Source organism: Pinus tabuliformis, chromosome 6, assembly GCF_031772625.1.
Source record: "Pinus tabuliformis cultivar Carrire ecotype Pingquan chromosome 6, CPIR1, whole genome shotgun sequence".
Classification (NCBI taxonomy): Eukaryota; Viridiplantae; Streptophyta; class Pinopsida; order Pinales; family Pinaceae; genus Pinus; species Pinus tabuliformis.
Window position 1 is genome coordinate 1,769,313,540 of NC_142292.1, and position 16,428 is coordinate 1,769,329,967.

A 16,428-nucleotide genomic window follows, 5' to 3' on the forward strand; every position below is an offset into this window, starting at 1 on the left:
TTATATTTATTGATTCTTCTATATTATTATATTTTATTTATAATCGATGATCATTATATTGGTTATATTTGTGTATATTGAAAATCCCATCACTTTGTTCAATAGTATTATGTTAGGTAAATAAACTAAAGGATCTTGCAATTAGTTTATTTTTTAAAAATGAGACAATAAGAAATTACTATGCTTTGAAAGGAGGAGTTAAATGGAATATTAATAAACGACCCTCACCTCTGCATACAAGCAAGATTGAACACAAAAACCTTAATTTGATGGATAACGAAGGTTTTGAGGGCTAACCTAATCATCTTCACGACAAGGTACACATTTCAAGTGTGAAATGTTTAGCTATTATTACTATTATCATTTTCAAGAAATCTAACCTTCTCACTGCAAAGAAAAGTGTTTATTTTAATTTGGTAAATTCGATTAAATTTTTTATAGTAACTCTAGTACAGTTTTGGAGAATGATTGTAAATATGAACTATGAAACACTTCAATTGATATAAGTGGTTGGTTCAATGGAGTATCACTCCACATGGATAATTTGTAGTTCAAATTTTGAGGGGAAAAATGTGAAGGCGTCGTAAACATAAAGTTAAACTTAAATGGTGAAGTTTCCGAACTCAATTAAAAAAGTCAAGGAGGTCTTGTACATCTGTCCTCTGTTTTTAAGGTTTTAACTCAGATCTTTATGGCAAAGCTACTTCTCAATAGAGTCGTCACATAATTGGATTACGTGAAAAAGAAAGAAATATGCAATATTCAAAATATAAAAGACTAATATCATGTTGACACTTAGAAATATATTAATTAACAAGGCCGTATAGCTAGCGTTTCCTGTAGCTTGATTTAATTATTAAATTTTGAATATAGTTAAATTAGAGTAAAAAACAATAAAGATATACATGAATGGTGAATAATGTGTTTTTTAGTATCTACTACATTTTCATTTTGTTAGCTGGTGTTTTCCCTTCACAATTTTTACATGTCTTATGTATACCCCATCTTGAAACTAAAATAACATTTTTGTTAGGATTGATTTTAGATGATTCAATGTACTTCATATGTAAAAAAAATTAAAGCAACATTTTTGTCAATATATCGATGTTAAAGAATATATTGTTCTTCCCTAGTGGCAATAAATCTTGTGGTAATGGATTTATGAGGTCTCGCACAAATGGTTGGCATGTAGGGCCATTATTCTCAATGAATATTGGAATTTTGGGGATGTATGGGCAACTAAATTGTGCATGCATAGTAAAAAACTTGGTGTCCATCATGAAAAATAATGAAAAAAATGTTGTAGAGGCTCTACAAATGTTGGGAGTATTTCCCCTATGCCCCCTTCTATTAGCAATGTCAACTAGAGTGTCATTGACTAGTGAGTTGTTGAAAGCAAATGCTCACAATGATTTTTGGTGTTGATGAAATCTCAACTAATGAAGTTGTTATTGACAATGAGAAAATGCTTGTATGAACACCATATGGACTAATAAGAATGTTATGTGTAAAAAATACAACAATTTATCAAATATTCTTTAAATATTAACCTATTATATCTTCATAACAAACATGATGTTTGAAATTCAAAACAATTAAAGTGCAAATTATGAATGCTTGTGTTAGTTAGGGAAACCAAACTCCAACAACTTAAAATCTATATATCAAGCCTCTAAAATTACTCTTTTGCATACCTACTGTATAAAAAGAAAATGTTGTTTTTATTCTAGCAGACTTCTAAGTCTAAGAAACAATGTATAATGCTCAAATTTATTTCTTGAAAATACAATATGATTTTTCTTCACATATTAAGTTTTCAAAAATTTCTATTAAATTCAAATCATAAATTAATAGTGTCACCAAGCCACTTTCTCACAGGCACACTAATATTTATATTATATATGAGTTAATTGGTAAAAATTTAAAATATATATATTCAAATCCAAAAATCAAAATAAAATAATATAATATAAGTAAAAAATATTAAAATTTGTCATACAAAAATATAACATAATATTTATAATTTCTTGCATAAAATATATTTAGAAATAACAAAAATAAATATTATTATAAAATCACATTTTTTCAGATTAATACATATTTCACAACAAATTTTATTATAATAATAATGACTGAATTTAAAATCACACATTCAATGAAAAAATCAAATCTAAAATATATAAAACTTATATTTATACGAAAGAAAACGTCTGCATGTAACAATTCTTATTCACTTTAATTAAAAAAGAAAACAATTCAAACTCTAAATTAAATTTAAATTTAATTTATAGAAGAAACCTTTGGACTTAGCAATTTGAACTAAAATAAATAGAAATTGCTCCCATCGACGAGCATATTATAGAGTCATATTGTCAACACAGACGAAAATTAATAGAAATTGCTCCCATCCTCGAACATATTATAGAGTCATATTGTCGACACAGACGAATAACTAATAGAAGTTGCTCCCATCCACGAGCATATTATAGAGTAATATTGTCAACACAGGCGAATAATTATTCAAAGTGAAACGACGTATCAAACTTAAGGTTTTATAATAATGGGAATCCAATTTCATGTAAAAATATAAAGTTATGTTTCTATTAAGATTGTAAAATAAATCTCAAAATTATATCAATTTAAATATAAGATATATATTAAATTAAAATAATTTTGTTGATAAGTTTGTTTATTTTGAAATAAGATTCGAAGAATTTTAATTTAATTATTAATAATTATTAAGTGAATAGTAGTGATTTAATATTTTATAATATTTTTAGCAGTTTTTATAAATCAAAAATTGAGATTTATTTTGAAAGTAGTTTTTTTTTTTTTTGAATAAAGACTAATTCTATTAAGATAAGAAAAGTATTGTACAATCAAGCTTGCATGCAAGCAAAGCAAAGAAACATGGGAGCGGAAGGAGATAAGCTATCTACCTCGCTCCTGAGAGAAACAAGGAAAGGGCCATGGAGAACCCGAGAATACCAAAAGCTAGAACTGCGCAAAGAAATCTACCCCGAGAGGGCAGTTACTACCACACGACATTTTTTGCCTTTTGTCTTGCTTACTTTGACCCATCCAGTGGAGTTTGGCTGAGTCATAGCAAGTTGTAGACTATTTTGCACAGGGGGCGGAATATCCTTATCAGAGTCTGAAGACGAAGATAAATGAGAACGTTTCTGAGAGAACTGAGGGGCAGAGGGGACTACCGGATCGACCGAGGGAGCGTGCAGCGGAAACTCATCATTCTGCCCATCTGCTTCAATTTCCTCCTCATCCGAGCTAGAGGAATCTGTATCGTCCATAGGAGGGGGAGGCACACAGGGATTCCAGCTCTTGGATTTGGGTTTACGATTCAGATGCTTCTTTTTGTCATGGAACTGGGTACTTGTGCTCTAGAGGTGCCCCGTTTGATGACAATGGCGGCAACGGAAGGTTGTATTCTCATAATCCAAGGTTTGAGTCCAGTGGAAATCTCCAATCTTGAGATTAATCTGATCCGGCAATCATTTGCTGATATCTATTTCTGCACAAATTCTACCGTAGGTGTATAGTCCATTTTCCCTTCTTGAAGAATCTACAGCCAGGTAGCGTCCTAAAGTGTCTCAAATGGCTAAGAAGACAATGGTATGCCATAGATGTGCCGGAAGATTCGGGAGCCTGACCCAAATGGGAAGCTTGGTGATGACAGCTGTAGAAGGGTCGAAGTCTGGAAACCAAGGGGTGAGAAAAAGCCCAGCCGAACCCTAGAACCAAGGGCCTCCCGTTAAGGCCTTCCGGTAATCTTCATCTAAGTCAAAAACCACAATGAAGAATCCTTTTGAACATAAGCACATCTTACTTTTTTTTGTCCAATTGGAATGGATCCATTGGTATAGATCTGATGTGCGAGGCCAGAGCCCATTAAATCTGCATATGAGAGCGGATTCTGCAAATGTGTGGTAGCTATCGTCAATCTCAGGACAAGAGAGATTGATGGAAGGAATTTCCTCTGATTTGTCTACCAAAAAAGGCTTTGAAGCCCTGGAAGGTTGAGCTGCTTTCGAAGAGGACTGTGGTTGGGCAGCGTCATTACGGATTGCATCTTTATAAGAGAAAGAAGGGGCAGAGGAGGTCTGCCCAAAGGAACCACCTCTTAAACGAAAGGATGCCACAATAGAAGCATCCTTATGAACGCTGTAAGAGGAAAGAGGAAGGGGATTCATAAGTTGCTTACCCTTATATAGAAATCTGAGGTAAGAGGAGGGGATCCCCAACTGGCATTCAAGTTTTTGCAGAAGATCCTGCACAAGGTCTGTTGCACGTACCCATTGCATCATCGTCTTGCCAGAGAGTTTGACTTGGATCTGAAATGCATGTGTTTCTTCACGCAGCTCTGGCTAGTTCAAGAGAGGAAGAGGCTTCTTCACTCCTCCTGGCGCTGGCATAGATTTCCGGGCAGCCTTCGTTGCAAGCTGCTTCCTCGGCTCCTTCCCGCCTGTGGACTTACAGGCAGTCTGGAGATTGTTAGCCTTGATGTGCTCCCAGATCTTTTTAAGGGCTTCTGTTCGGCTAACCTCAGAGACACCGAGGAACTTCTGCATTGCAGTAGAAACGGGCACTGGCGCCTAAGCCCACTCCGCTTCACCACCTGCGTAACTCCTTCTGCTGCTGCCGCAGACGTCACTGCTTCCTTTGCTGCGGCCATGGCCGTGCGGCTCGGCTTCTGAGCTTTGGCAGCCACCATTGCCAGCTTGCTTCCTCTGTAGAACTTCGCCATCTTAGGGTTTCTCTATGATTTTTCAACAGAATATTCAATCCATTTTAAAACTCCTTCTGCTGCTACCGTAGACGTCACTGCTTCCTTCGCTGCGGCCATGGCAGTGCAACTCGGCTTCTGAGCTTTGGCAGCTGCCATTGCCAGCTTGCTTCCTTTGTAAAACTTCGCCATCTTAGGGTTTCTCGTCGGTGATGGAATATGATCTAACACAAGGTTATGCAGATCTACTTTGAAAGTAGTTATGCATTCTTTTTCTTTTCAATTAAATTGGTTAATTAAAAAAAAATGTCATATGAAATGAGTTACGCTTTGTTGGACATATGGTATTCATAAGTCATGGTATTGTAACAAAAACTACTTTGACATAAATGTAAAGTGAGAGTGAATCTTCATAGTTGAATGTATATATATTTAACTTATATATTACATTTTTTTAACAATAATAAAGTTATAGTTTAGTTAATTCTTAAGTTTCGTTTTTTTTTAATAGAAATTTGAGATACATCATGAAGGGTTGAAAGCGTGAAGATGGGTTACACTTTTGGCCAAATGTGATGATAACATTTCAAGTTTTTCCTCTTTTATCGAATTGAAGCCCTCAAAATTCATACAAGCACTGTAAATTTTGATGCAGAGTAAAAAGACAAATTGTGGAGAATTATGTTGTTGTCCTAATGATTTTTTTGCAAAAATATTTAGTGTTGTATAATATGTCAATTTTCCATTAAATGAAATTCTTGTCTTTACAAATTTCCATACATCTTAAGAGGTATGTGTGTGTTCACATAACATAACTTAGTCTAATATATATATATATATATATATATATATATATATATATATATATATGAGCATGCCCTACATGGAGAGAGCTAAGTTTTTCATATTAATGTTTTTTATGCAAAAATATATATTTTATTATTTTTCGAAGTTGGTCAAGTAATATTTCAATTGCATTTTGCACACACGTGTTCATGTAAGGGTTTTTTCAATTATTTAAAAGAATTGAGGAACCAAAAGTACCCTTTTGAAGAGGACTCGTAAATGAATATAGTGGTATTTTTTGAATTTTTTTCATTGTGTATATTTTACTATATTAATTTTTTATTCAACAGCTTTAAAACAATTAAAAAAAATTCAAGCATTATTCTTAAAAGAAATTAGATGAAAAATATCATATGATTTCGAAAATGTCAAACTTATATGCCATTGGATAGAGGATTGCTTCATGAATCCAACATGATCAACTTGTCCACCTGAGGGCAAATTTAGCCCTAAGTCCGCTAGGGTACAAAATGGAGTTGCAAAAAAATTTGCAGGAGTGTTGAAATTGTTGATTTTAGGACTTAAGAAGCTCGATCGAGCGCTTAAAGCACTCAATCAAGCACTTAAAGCGCTCAATCAAGTGCCTAAATTTGAAATCTAAATAACTCGGTCGAGGGTTTCATAAACCCTCAATCGAGCCATTTACATTGTTAACAGGAGCTCAATTGAGCGTTATGGCTCGATCGAGACTTTATAATTTTGTTTTGAATTATCTAAAATTAAACATTTTAAAATTCCAAATCTTATTAGAATTTTTTTATAATGTCATGTAAAAACCTTATTAAATTTAATATTAATATTAATAGATTATTATACTTATTATGATTAAATTAAATGATGAAATCATATTAATATAAAAATTTAATATTAATATATTTTAATGTTAATATTAAATTGATTAAATTTAGATTAATATAATATTATTAACTATAATATAAAATTTCTTTTATTATAGCATATACTAGCACAACCACATTAATAGATGTGGTTGATATACACCATGTGCATTAATAAAAGAGTCGACCATTAACACAAAAAGATTCATACAAGATTACTCAATATATGCTAATTTTATTTAACCTATTTTTTTATAAATCTAACAGAATAAAAATAATATTTTTAAAATCTGGAAGCAATCAAAACCTAAATCTACCTTTAAATAAATAAAACCTAAACAATTTCAATGTATCTTTGATGAAGGTTGCTCGAACATCAATATTTTGAAAAATTTTAGAGAATATTTCCATAGAAAATTATAATTTTCCCTCCACGTGAATGTACAACACACATTTGAAATATTACATTTTAAATATGTATGATATAAAAAGTTAAATTGTTGTACGACATTATATATATATATATATATATATATATATATATATATATATATATCTAGTAATTGTCAAAGTATTTTAAATTTTTTGAAATATATAGAGAGAGAGAGTGGGAGATAAGGACAAGAGAGAGAGAGGGGGACACAAAGATGGAGAGATGGAGAGGAGGAGAGAGTCTCCAAGAAAGAGAGGGAGACCAAGAGATGGAGTTGGAGGAAAAAATAGGGAAGGAAGAAGTTCAAGACACATAGAGAGAGAAAGGTGGAGAGAGAAAGAGTGACAAGGGAGAGATGCAGAGAGAGTGTGTATGTTTTAGGGTGAGATAGAAAGACAAAGAAGGAGAGATGGAGAGAAGGGGGAAAGAGAATGAGAGAGGGAGGGATATAGTTAACAGAGTTTCAAGAAAGAAGCGAGAGAGAGAGAGAGAGAGAGAGAGAGAGAGAGAGAGAGATGGGGGAGAGACAAAGGGAGGTGCGAGAGAAAGGAAGAGAGAGAGGACTTGAGAAGGGCGGAGAGAGAGAGAGATGGAGTTGGAGTGGGAGAGAGAGGAACGTAAGAAGAAAGACACATAGAGAGAAAAAGGTGGAGAGAGAGAGGGAGTGACAAGGGAGATGGAGAGAGAGGGAGTGAGGAGAGTAGGAGGGAAGAGAGATAGAAGGGGAGACAAAAGGAGAGAAGGGGAAGAGAGAGGAAGAGTGAGAAGGAGAGTGAGAGGGAGGGAGATATAGATAGATGTGGAGAAACAATGTGTATGCTTGTGAGGTGATATAGAGAGATGAAGAAGGAGAGACAGAGGGAGATAGAGATATAGATGGAAGGGGGAGAGAGGGAAGAAGAAATACACTAGTACAAAATGAGAGATTAGTGACTAAAGGACTAAAAACTTTAGTCACCATAATTATTTTAAGTGAATTACTACTAAATTTCAGCAATTTTAAGTGACCCAACTAAAAATGACTAACATAAACGACTAATTTAGTCTAGGAATAAAATATACGACTAGATAATAAGTGACCCAACTAAAAGAGACTAACTTAAATGACTAATTTAGTCTAGGATTAGAATATATGACTAGATAATAAGTGACAAAATGAAAAATGATTAATGCAAATGACTACTATAGTCCAAGAATAAAAATATGACCAAGTAACAAGTAAAACAAGTATATAAATTAGTCATTTATGCTAGTCATTTTTAATTGTGCCACTCTGGAAATAGAAAATTGTAATTTTGATATTGAAGTGTTACATTGGGGTCTAAATTTTAACACTGTGGATGTATTCAGAGACTCCTTTGTCTCTAAATTTTAACACTGCAGATGGATTCAAAGACCCCTTTATTTATGTAGAATAACATGCCATGGCTCCCATATCCAAGTTGAAATCTGAATATCCCTTAGAGAGTATATATGTCATTGTTTGAGGGTTACTTCATGTTCCTTGAACTCATGTAGAAGCTTTATTTAGGGCCTAAGACACTCTTTTCTCCTCTCGATATTACATTCCCCAAGCCAAATTCTTATCATGTAAACCATACCAATGGTGACAACACGAGGGCTTCACTCAATGAATCTCTGACATAGAATGTGCATTTGTGGCATACTAAACAATACCCTTAATTTGACAACATATTGGAAAATACCTCTAAAAATCACTTTATTTAACCCCCTACCAATACGAACCTGATACACCTTCGCAATTTAAAAAGCCCCTACTTTCACTAGATATTATAGGTATCCATTTTGTCATTAACATTTTTTATATCCCTTTATTTTCATTCACAATATTAAGCAGATTCTGCACCTAGAAAGAATAACCTAAATACTAGGTAGCTAAAAACTTGAAAGTTTCAATAAAAAAGAGGGAAATATAAGTTGGTTGATTTACAAATACATATTGTGAAAAATTTGAATGGTAAACACATAGATCTAAACTCTCAAACATTGCATCTATCTTGTATTAAATACTGAAAAGATACACTACAACGATTCACAACAAAACCTCGATAACCAACTGTTGAAGCCCCGAAAATCGGGTCGACAACAAGGGGGATACCCGCCCGGTCCGGACCTTGGTTGGCAGCTCTTTATCCGTTTGGTATAGCGGGTCCGACTGGGGATAATGGGACCAGTTTCCCAATCTATGGGTGTGTGTGTGTAGAATTGGATGTTGCTGATCTAATAGTAACTATCTAAGCTATTCTAATTCAAATGTTGATCTAATTCTATGCTATGGTAATCTAATAAAAAAAACAGCACATCTAATCTATGCTAACCCGGGATGTAACTCTTCTATTATGCGATCTAAAGAGATTTCATATAACAACTGGTAATAAAGATCATTCAGTAATTATAAGAAAGGAAATCAATTAAGATGAACTATTTCACATAAAAAGTTAGGCAAAACAGTTATGAACAGCATATCGCATAATAAGCTATTCATACATTAAACATAAATAAACAGCTACCACCGTACAAAAGTGCCAAATGGTAACTCAAGCATTCATGCAATAACATATAAACAACTAAAAACTGTATATCACTTTAACATATCAGTAGAAATGGTTAAGAGATAAAAGTACCATTTATGACTGGTCCTACTCATAAGCTTCAAGCAATAATAATTTATTTCTCCTTGCTCTAACATCTACTAAGAGTACAGAAGTGCAACATCAGTAGCAGATATCAAATTCAAACATCAACAAATCTTGATCCGTTCATTCACCAAAACCTCCTCGGAGGGTGCAAAAGTGCATGTTCTGAGGACAAGTTTTTGGTAAATTTCTGGACCCCTCTCTAAATGCATGAGAAGGGTTTAAATACTACTAACTAGTTCTAATAATAGTTTATTTACAAAAATTCAGGATGCGGTTTTCAAATGACCGCCCTTTTTCTAAGCAAAAATTAAATTCAGAACTAAACTACTTTTATATCTGGTATTTAAAACTACATGTATTCAACATTGGTTTAAGGAGAGTCGGCTGGCTGACTTCTGCTTTGAGCTGGGCTGCAAAAACGGAATCGATGAGTACTGGTACCACCTTTTCGGCCGCATTTATGATGCACTTCACAGTCATGCACTGATTATGCGGCTTTACCAAGTATGTCGAGTAACATTCCCAATTTAACCTGTTTAGTGCTTGAATTTCCTTTCCCTTTTCTTGCGCTCTCTGCTTCCATTCCGCCTCTAGTTGTAGTTTGTTTGGTAAATACCCCGGGGTGGTTTCTGCGATTAGATTAGCTTTGTGCAAATTCTCATTTACACAGTCAATAAGAATGCTTGCTGTAGTGGCTGCTGTTTCCGCCGCTTGTTCTGCCTCCCTGATTTGATCATCCCACTTGTTAAAGAGCAGTTCTTTATGATTCTCATTTATCCTGGGTGCACCTGCTCTTTTTCCCTCATCCTCATCCTGCCAAGCCAAGTATTCAGTCACTCGCTTGTCAATCAGATCATATTCACTTCGTAAGTCGACCACTTGATTAGTGATCTTATCACTCATCTCGCAATAATCATTCCACTGTGACATCTTTTGTCCCAACATTTCTTGCTGTTGCAGTAGTTGTTCATTCAAAGCAATAGATTTGAAACAAACTCCGTAAGCTTAGGGTCGTCCCTATGCATCTCTTGTACATCCTGCAACTGTTTTCCTTTTTCGTCCAAACTTCTCTGATAACTTATCTGCATTTGCTGGAAGTCTTCCTGCAACTTTTCAAGCTGTTTGAGTGCCTCATTATTAGCATTAGCTTGTTGCAATTGAAGTTGCAGTACCTGTATTTGATCTTCTCGTTGTTTCAACAATTGTTGTACTTCTGATGCTTTGTCAATAGTTGCAGAGGCATACGCTCCTGCGATCTGATATAGTTTGGTGAGGTTTTCAGTCAAATTATTGGCGGGATCTTTCCATAAGACGTCTAATTGCTCAGCATCCTGAGAGAGGTGTATTTTCTAACTTCCTCTTATTTCTCTGTCTTCTTACCACTGCTTTATGTTGGGGACTATAAAATATGTCCAGAGGGGGAATCTCTTCTACATTAAGTAGAAGCTCAGAAGACGGCGTGATAGGAATATGTTCTGTTTCTGCGACATGGCTGACTATGGTTGGGACCACTTCCTGTACTACCTGTATATTGCTTACAGGAGTTTTTGGGGCTTGTCCTTCAAGATTTATTAGTTCGTTGAAGGTTTCCCATTCCTTATCTAATTCTGTCGTGACGGGTGGTGCTTCAATGACGAGAGGGGAAGGATCTTTTTGCGGGGAGGTGATAACCTGCTGTTGTGGAAGTTCCATTGACTGAGCGGTATCTTTAGCTGACTCTTCACTCCTATCTTGGTTGTTTCCAGATCTCATAGAATGTTCAGGGATTTCTTGCACAGATTTAGACTTAGATCCGTTAGTGCTTGAATTCCCACTGAGGCTAACGATTGGAGTCGGTTCTTTGGCAGACAATCGCAGCTTTTCTAGAGGAATACTGGCTAGTCTTCTTTCCCTGTATACCATAAATTTTTGAAGATCTTCTGGAGACAATTGCAATTGGGCTTCATGAAAAATTTCTTGAAGTGAGCTTTTACTCTGGAATATATCATCAAATAAATCCTTTTTCCCAAAGAACACTTTTATCTTGACTGTAGTTGTAAAATTCTGGGCAACATCATTTGGGTCAAATGGTCTTGCCGGGAATTTAAATAATTGTAGACACGTCATATTCTGTACTTTAGTGACAACGTGACCTACATTGAACAACGAAAAGGCCCCACAAGCCACAGGAAACTGTGGCCATATGGCCTTCTTTTTGTCCTTTAGGTCTTTAGTTAGGCTGCCTTCTAAACAGGTTTGATATGCAATTTCTCGAGCTAGGAGCTTATCAGGGATATACAAAGGTAGAACATGAGGAGGTACAGTACTTCCAAAAACTCTAAAATAAGTAAACAATTATTCTCCGAACCATCTTGCGATGGGGATGATATCTATCTGTGCCTCGGGTGAGCACCTCGGGGGTTCTTTATCATACAACATTCTATACAAGGGCAACATGAGTCTGTGACAAATCTGGTAGAAATGTGGAGTGAACTGAGAGTCCCACAATATCTTATGATAGACATGGATAGGTAAGGGGTCTTGAGTTGTCCACTTCCAACCCATAACAGGGAATTTAGACACATAACATATTGAATCCATAACATATGCGGCTAGGTAAAAAGGAGGATAAATCCTTTGAGACGTAGATCTTTTGGACCGGTAACTGACAATAGTCGTGATTAGGTTATCCGATAAAATCTTGGCCCAATCTACAATAGTGGCGTTTGTGGCAGCATCTATTAATGGTAACCATTCAGATGAAAATTTGTTGATATCTGGCATTCCAAATAATCTACAGAGCATGGCAACAGCAAAACAATATGGGGAAGTAAGGGAACCAGTACTATACATACCGTGTTTATCTTTCTTGAGCGGTTCATCTTTCTTGGACCAATCTTTGGTAGTCTCTGACAAGTTCGGGTTCTCCTCCACAAATTTTTCTATGAATTGTGTATTATAAGTTTCCTGTGGCTCAGGCAGATGATACATAAGCTTTAAATCTTGCGCAGCGAATGATCCGATGAGCCCTTGACCTTGAATCTTGAACTGTCTATTTCTCATTTCTGCGCTATCAAGTATCCACTTGATCATGTCTGTATATGGGAGAATTTTGGGCCTCGCTGCTATCCGATGTAGGAATGAGCATGCTAGCTCTTCTAGGGATGCTTCAGAAGAGCCCTGTGAGCCTGCGACAGCAGTAACCTTCATTATTCTGGGATTTTCTTCTTCGAGCAGTCTGTACATGCCTTCCCACGTTGAGATTCCTGCATCTCTATTATAGGCTGTGTCTGTATATAAAGGTGCCATTTCCTTCACCTCGGAGCTCTGAGCCTTGTTTTTCTTCCCCATTTCAATCTGCGTATTGCCTTGGATCATCCTCCGTTCTTCGTTCCTACAATTCACAAGTTAAATGGAAAGGAATGACTCGGACAAGTGATGGGAGAGTTCTTAATGCCGCAGACATACCAAATACACCACCTTACGTGAAATGATTCTTTGAGAAGCACGCGTCCATATTTTATTAATAACTGGCAACTAACTCCTGTATTAGCATTTAAAGCGCATAATTATGTGTCAGCTTACGGCAAGTGGCTTTTCTTTGAATATTGTGCCCGAACGATATGCGATGGAGCGATTTTGCGATTTGCTTCGCAACATCGCAGATCGCAACATCGCAAATCGCAATATCGCAACATCGCACAAATGTAATATCGCAACGCTGATGTGGCTTGACATCGCAACCATCGCTATATCGTGATATCGCAATATCGCAGATCGCAGAAGTTTATGTGTGACAAATTTATTTAACCCGTTTTCCTGCGATATGCGATCTTGCGATCGGCGTCATCGCAGATCGGTAAATCTTGAAGTTTTTTCTTATAAACTTTGCTTATTGCGACGCGATAGTTGCTTTAATACCATAATTTTGCATATGCCAGGATTGTACTTGTATGGTGGGGTTCTACTACCATTTATACGATGCTTTTTAAAGATTTGTCCCTCATCATAAACTTTAGGTTTTAAGTATTCGAAGAAGTTTCCTAAGCTTAAGATGGTAACTTTATTTTGAGGAAAAGAAAGCTAAGCCCTACTCTTGCTTTTCCTAAATTTTAACTAAGGGTCCCCACACATTTAGTATTTTGGATAACACTTAAATGAGGAGGGGGGGGTTGTTGTTGGTCACAACAATTGGCGATTCACTTGGGAGAACCAGTTATCTCTGTTTTGCTGTTGAATTTTTCAAACTTTCGAAATGGGAATTTTTTCAGAAAATCTAAACTTAATTATGGAAAGATAAAGCATATTATGCTCTAACCTATCAATGATATTTTGTTTCAAACTTCCTCTACTTCAACTATTGGCTTTCTTAAGCTAGTCCTTGTATTTATATCAGCAATTACTTGGTTTTGTAAAGATAAAATAAAGTCTCCTCTGTAAACCAGTTTTTAAATATGCTCATTTGTCGTAGGTAGAGCCTCTGCTGCCAGCAGGCGTTTATAGCCTCGACAGGGTTACCTGTTACCCAGCAATGATCCTGTATCCTACTTAAGGTGATCTACAACTTTCAAAGAAAAATCCATATTTACACTTATTGCTTTGATTTTCTTTTTTATTCTTAAAGAACAATGTCTTGGTTTGATAGCCAAATTATGACACAGTCACTCACTTGATTCATAACTTTGCTGAACAAGCTGGCTCGTGATGAGACCCCTTGTCTTTTGATTGCAACAATCTTGAGTCATTGCCCTGTTGTGGTAGACAGTATTGGCAAAGTCAGCAAGTTATGATATCTGTGATCATGATAAGCCGGCTCGTGATGAGACCTCTTATTCTTCAAGATATAGTGTATCCTTGGATTATCCCTCTGAAAGCTGCGATTTTTCTTTAGCAGGGAGGAAGTCATTGTTTCCTTAAGATGGCTCTGGACGACAATAATAGAGTTTTTTGGAAACAACTGTTCTACAGAGAATCTTCATTTTGTTATTGATACCTTTCATTGTGCTGATATAAAACAATTTCTTCACTAAAGGTTGCTTTCATCAAATTCTTTGAAGTTGAAACTTGTATCATATCTAGGCTAAAGTTTTTAACTGTATCTGTCAATAATAAAGATCAAGTTTCCAAAAGATTTGCTATTTATACAAGCAAAGGATTCAAAATCTGAAAGAGAGTTGGCCTCTTTTAGTGAATGTCGAATGCTTCCAACGACAACAAATTTTATTAGAAAAAAACATGTTAAAGGAAATGGGAGGTAACTATTCCCTTGGATTATGTACACGATAGGGATAATTACTTCTCTTATTTTGCCTATCAACCATTAAAAATAAACTATCCACCTAACAACCTAACTAAATTAATCCTACTCCTATTTTAACTATACACAAAAATCAACTAGGTATAATGATACTTCCAGTGTAACCATCTTTCCATTTTTATTCCTAGATGTGTATCCCTTTCAAACATCAGTATTAAGACCAAATTTTTTCCTGGACTGAAAATGTTGGGTGTGGAATTAGAAGGTATAATTGTGGCCAGAATTCTGTCTGAAATCTCTTTTTCGTGAAATCTTCTTTCCAATTGGATATCTATTGGATCATAAAAATCAGGATGAGTTTCCATTATGGGTTGGTAATCGTTCAATAGGAAAGATGACAGGCTGGGCTGTAAATATGAGTTTTTGGTTTTAATAGCCGGTATTTTATTATGTGTGAAAATTAGGCCTTCGACTTTTTCTAATGAAAGGAAAGTTTCCAAATATATCTCACTGAATGAGTCAATGAAGAATGGATGGAAACTCTTCAAAAGACAATTAGCAATTAACCCAAATTGTCGGCAATTCTCGAGAAATACCTTCTTTTGTTGATGTTGTTCTGGATAGGATAGAAGTTTTTCAAGAAAAGCTGATATTGATTGGACTTGGAATTGGAAAAATTCTAGATTTCCTTGACACAATTGAATTTTCCAAAATGGTAAAACATCATTCCAGTGTTTGTCAGTACGGTGCTTAGTATCCCATAGTAATCTATCAAGAGTATGAAAGTTGGAATTTAAAGCAAAATCCGGTTTTATACAAGATGAGTGCCAACGACAAAGAATGCAATGACTATTTGTATAACTAGTGTTATAGCACAACTGGGATCGATTTGAAATATCTTCTCTTTCACAAGAATTGGCCAGAATCATGGGATTCGAGTAATTTCGAATTCCATCTTGTGAATTAGAAAACAAAGTATGATTGGGAACAGGTGTGAAGGTTTGTTCATGATAGGAATCATAGATTGGAATATTCTCTTAGGTAGTGAAATCACGTAAATGATCTGCCACTCTGGAATGAGGATTGACTGAAATAATTCTTAAATTAGAATATCCCTCATTCCCAGATTTTTGTTGATTTACTTGAGATAAATTAACATCTTCATCATCAAAGTAATTATCATAAATGACTTTACAAGATTCCCTAGATCTCTCTTTTTTATCCAGCATATTCAAACAAGGGGGGTCAAGTTGCTCATGTTTGTGAATGACAAAAGGGTGTTCTATAGCTGCCTCTTTATCTTGAAGACCTAATGGTGATTCATTTGGATAATCCTCGGTACTTTCTGTGATATTATTAATACTGAAGGGGGGGAAATTATCATCATTAAAAACATCAGGATAAAGGGAAAAATGAGATTCTGAAATAATACATTTGAAAGTATCATCGTGGAAAAACCCTTGTTCATCACATTCATCGTAGATTTCAGGATTTAGATCATACCTTGGTGTGCTTATGTTTTTTGAAAGAGGATTACTTTGTTGTTCTAACCTTGACATCTGCATTTGTTGATTTGCGATCATATTATCTGACTTTGTCTCAAAATTGCTTTCTGGTTCCAAGGCAGGCTTTCTTCTAGCATTCCCGCTTTCGTCTTCTTGTATTGGATCAGGCAT

General features: G+C 35.3%; 1 pseudogene; it reads right to left on the reverse strand.

Annotated features, from left to right (window-relative positions):
* Positions 1-4,382: 4,382 nt before the first annotated feature.
* Positions 4,383-4,762, reverse strand: LOC149266034 (uncharacterized; annotated as a pseudogene).
* Between the last annotated feature and the right edge of the window lie 11,666 nt (positions 4,763-16,428).